We start from the raw sequence: 5,297 nt of genomic DNA, 5'->3' as shown, positions 1-5,297 counted from the left end.
CCTAGTAGGAGTAGGACTCCTCCTTTCCTACTCCTACTAGGAGGAGGAAGGGAGGGGGAGAGGGGGAAGGAAAGGGGGGGCGCCGCCCCCCCCCCCCTCCTAGTACAATTCGGACCAGAGGGGGGAGGGGGCGCGCGGCCCATGCTGGCCACGCCTCTCTCCTTTCCACTAAGGCCCATAAGGCCCATTACTCTCCCGGGGGGGTTCCGGTAACCCTCCGGCACTCCTGTTTTCTCCGAAATCACCCGGAACACTTCCGGTGTCCGAATATAGTCGTCCAATATATCAATCTTTATGTCTCGACCATTTCGAGACTCCTCGTCATGTCCGTGATCACATCCGGGACTCCGAACAAACTTTGGTACATCAAAACTTATAAACTCATAATAAAACTGTCATCGTAACGTTAAGCGTGCGGACCCTACGGGTTCGAGAACCATGTAGACATGACCTAGAACTATTCTCGGTCAATAACCAATAGTGGAACCTGGATGTTCATATTGGTTCCTACATATTCTACGAAGATCTTTATCGGTCAAACCGCATAACAACATACGTTGTTCCCTTTGTCATCGGTGTGTTACTTGCCCGAGATTCGATCGTCGGTATCCAATACCTAGTTCAATCTCGTTACCGGCAAGTCTCTTTCCTCGTTCTGTAATACATCATCTCATAACTAACTCATTAGTTATAATGCTTGCAAGGCTTAAGTGATGAGTATTATCGAGAGGGCCCAGAGATACCTCTCCGACAATCGGAGTGACAAAACCTAATCTCGAATTATGCCAACTCAACATGTACCTTTGGAGACACCTGTAGAGCACCTTTATAATCACCCAGTTACGTTGTGACGTTTGGTAGCACACAAAGTGTTCCTCCGGTAAACGGGAGTTGCACAATCTCATAGTTGTAGGAACTTTGTATAAGTCATGAAGAAAGCAATAGCAACATACTAAACGATCAAGTGCTAAGCTAACAGAATGGGTCAAGTCAATCACATCATTCTCCTAATGATGTGATCCCATTAATCAAATGACAACACATGCCTATGGTTAGGAAACATAACCATCTTTGATTAATGAGCTAGTCAAGTAGAGGCATACTAGTGACACTATGTTTGTCTATGTATTCACACATGTATCATGTTTCCGGTTAATACAATTCTAGCATGAATAATAAACATTTATCATGATATGAGGAAATAAATAATAACTTTATTATTGCCTCTAGGGCATATTTCCTTCAGTTTTAAGGACCCGCACGCAGCTCTACCTTGATGATGGCATGTTAAATAGCCCTGTTGCTTATCGCACTACTTGTACAAAATACGCTTTGACGTATTAATCAAACCACAATGGAAGATAGTTTGCGGCCCAATTTCTACGGCATTAGCCTATTATTTCATTTTTCTTTTCCTTGATATTCTTATCAATTGCACCCGTACACTCTAGTATGCCTTAATTTGCCAAGGGCTTCATTACGCCCCATAATACGGCAACAAAGTCCGAACACTTTTTTACAGTATAGTTCGGCACCCGAATTGTAGCATTATATGCATTGGCTCCGAATCATGTATTTGGTCAATAGTTGGGTTGCCCGGCTCCTGTGCTTACTACCTTACGTTTCGCCATATCGGCTAGGGTAGTAAAGGGAGAACGACTGCATTGTGCCCTGGTTCATCCGGATGAGCACCTCAGTAGAGAAAGCCGAAAACTGACTGTCATGATGCGGCGTGAGCCGGTCAGCTGTTCGAGAGGTTTCAAATCTTTTGTGATTATTTCCGCATTATGTGATGAATCGGTTTCATCCGGTCAGGTGTTTACAGCATCCCAAGTTCGGACTTACGAATACTAGGGGCTGCGCTTAAATTTTTATTGTCAAACTCCTATGGCTAAGTGAGGGTGATAAAGCCACATAGTCTGATTGCCTGGTTCATTGTGCTAAACACCTCCTTTAAGGACCAAAATTCGAAATAAAGAGTGTTTAGATTCATCCCGAACGCCCCCATACTTCCTACATGGGGGCTGAACCCAACGACTGGCCAACTCTCAGATTTAACAAAACGGCCGCACAGGAGGTAGAATTTTAAATAACAAGCATTATATTACATAATAGCTCTGTTTCATAATACATGACTGGATAACATGAATGTATTCATTCAAAGATAACGTCTTTTGAACACTGCCCCGCCACAACGCGGGATCCCTCCAAGACATTGTCAAAATATAGCTCGGGTGTGTGGTGCTCCTTGCCCGTGGGCGGTCCCTTGGTCGCAACCTTCACGGCGTCCATCTTCACCCAGTGCATCTTGACTCGGGCAAAGGCCATGCGCGCGCCTTCAATGCAGACCGACCGCTTGATGGCATCAAGCCCAGGGCAGGCATTGACCAGCCGCTTCACGAGCCCGAAGTAGCTGCTAGGTATGGCTTCGGCAGGCGATAGCCGAATTATCAAATCCTTCATGGCTAGTTCGGCCGCCCTATGCAGTTCGACCAATTGTTTTAGCTGATCGCTAAAGAGCACCAGATGTTCTGGCGCAAGATATTTCGACCAAAATAGCTTCTCCGTAGAGCTCCCCTCTTCGGCTCGGAGGAACTCCGCAGCGTCCGAAATGCTGCACGGCAAACGCCTCTGGAGAACTCCAAATCCGGGTCAGTAAGAGGAACCTTTTCTTCACATATTTGCTCTGCATAATAAAGGCCTTATCCGCCGTGATTTTTCTGGCCTCCTGGATTTCCTGGAGGGCGCCCTGGGCTTCAACCCAGGCATTGTGTGCGCTTTGGCGGGCCTTGTCAAGTTTGGACTCTTGATCCGCAAGGTTGCGCTCCAAGGACTCGCATTTCTTCACGGCGTCCTGGAGCTCCTGCTGGACCTCACTGACCCTGGCCTCGTGCTTTTCGCGGGCGGCTTGTTCTTTGGCCGCACTCTCCTCGGCCTCGGCCAGCGCCTTCTTGAGGGTCTTCACCTCGATCGCCTCTCCTGCAAATAAAATGGCGCTTTAGTCAGCACAAATCATTTCATCCTTCCTGAATATATACAAGGTTACTGCATACCTTGATTGTCTTCCAGCTGTTTCTTCACATGGCCGAGTTCCTCCTTGGTCTGCTCCAGACTCTGCTTCAGTCCGGAGACCTCAGCAGTATGAGAGGTTGCAGCCAGCAGCGACGCCTGCTTATTCACATAGGCATGTCAGGTTAGTCTCCTGCGAAAATTATTTGATCCTCTGTTCAGCTTTTCTTTCCGAACACCAGACAAAGTCTCAGGGGCTACTATCTATACTGTGACATTCTTTTTGCATAGTTGCGTTGCTTACCTCAAAGCCTGTTAGAAGGCTTGTGCAGGCTTCGGTCAGTCCGCTCTTCGTGGACTGGATCCTCTCAATCACCGTACCCATAAGGGTACGGTGTTCCTCAACAATGGAAGTACCTCACAGCGCTTCCAGCAAATTATCTGGTGCCTCTGGATGGACAGAGGTCACCTGTGGAATAGGCGCACCTCCTTCTTTTTAAAGAGGCGACTTGCCTGATTCTGGAGCCGTATGGGTCTCCGGAATTGTATTCGGCTGGGGGACGAATTGGATATGGCTCCCATCGCCAGTATCCATGGGGATTTTCTCCCCCATGTGCCCGGCGGCCAAGGTTTCACCCTCTGGCACTGCCTTGACGGCCTCCTGCGTCTCTTCCTGGCCTGGGGTCCTTCGGGACAACGCCTCGGTGCCATTCATGGCCTTGGGAGAGGAGGCCGCTGGAAGGGCCCCGCTGTCCATCGCCTCCGGATCCAGCGAATCTCCCGAAGATGAGGACTACTCGAGGTCAGACCGAGCCGGACTGCAAAGGCATGATTCAACATGTTAAGACAATGAAGTAGAGAGGACGGATATATGAATGTGTCCGGGTACTCACGATTTGGCTAGGGGCTTGTCCCTGGGGCGCCACTCCGAGCTGCTGTCGGTGGCCGCTGTGGAGTTGTCCGGAAGGGAAGCTTTCCCTTCTTGGATGCTTTGGCCTCCAGACGCGTGGAGGCCGTCCTTTTCTTTCTCCCCCCCCCCCCTCAGGGGGGGAATGGCTTTCTTCTTCTTCCTCCTCTTCCTCGTCGTCCTCGGCGGCGGAGGAATGAGTCTCGGCATCTTCGGGCGACACATCCGAAGTGCCCTTGTTACGGAGGCCACCTCTGGTCTTGGCCTTCTTCTCTGGCGCTTGATAGGGCGCCGGAACCAACATCTTTGTCAGAAGTGGAATTTCTGGGTCTTCGAGCAGCGGAGCCGGGCAGTGAATCCGCTCCGCCTTCTTCGTCCAGCCCTAAGAGAATCAGTAGGGAGGCTTAAGCGTCTTCCTCGAGTATACAAGTAAAGGATACACCTTGAAAACATGGAAAAACTTACCGGACTAGTGGGATGGGCCAAGTCGTGCCCACGGTCCTCGGTCGTAGCCGGCCACGTCTCGCTGGACTTGAAAAGCACCTTCCAGATGCCTTTGTGCGTAGTGCCAAAGAATTGCAGCAAGGTCTGGTGCTTGGTCGAATTGTACTCCCATAAATGGCAAGTCCGGCGTTGGCACGGTAGGATCCGGCGAATAAGCATCACCTGGATCACATTGACGAGCTTGATATTCTTGTTTATCATGTTCTGTATGCGCGTCTGAAGCGCTGTCGGCTCGTTCGGCGAAGACCAGTCTAGGCCTTTCTCTGGCCAGGAGGTGAGCCGCATTGGGGCTCCGGACCGGATTTTGGGAGCCACGGCCCAGTTGGTGCCATGCGGCTCTGTGATATAGAACCACGATTTCTACCACCCTTTGATGGTCTCCACGAAGGAGCCTTCGGGCCATGTGACGTTGAGCATCTTGCTCACCATGGCGCATCCGCACTCTGCGTATTGGCCACTCACCATCTTCGGTTTCACATTGAAGGTTTTTGACCACAATCTGAGGTGGACCGGGATGCGGAGGAAAGCCTCGCACACGACAATAAATGTCGAGATGTTGAGGAATGAATTTGGGGCTAGATCGTGGAAATCTAGCCCGTAGTAGAACATGAGTCCGCGGACGAATGGGTGGAGAGGAAATCCCAGCCCGCGGACGAAGTGAGGGATGAACACCACCCTCTCATGGGGCTTCGGGGTAGGGATGATCTGTCCCTTGGCCGGAAACCTGTGGGCGATTTCCTTGGCTAGATACCCAGCCTCTCGGAGCTGCGTAATGTCCTTCTCCTTGACGGAGGAGACCATCCACTTGTCATGCGCTCCAGATCCGGACATGGTGGGAGTGCTTTCTTGGGGCGGAAAAGATGAGAACTTGGGCGCT

Source organism: Triticum dicoccoides, chromosome 6B, assembly GCF_002162155.2.
Source record: "Triticum dicoccoides isolate Atlit2015 ecotype Zavitan chromosome 6B, WEW_v2.0, whole genome shotgun sequence".
Taxonomy (NCBI): domain Eukaryota; kingdom Viridiplantae; phylum Streptophyta; class Magnoliopsida; order Poales; family Poaceae; genus Triticum; species Triticum dicoccoides.
The sequence above is the reverse complement of the archived record's forward strand: the minus strand, read 5'-3'. Positions refer to the sequence as shown.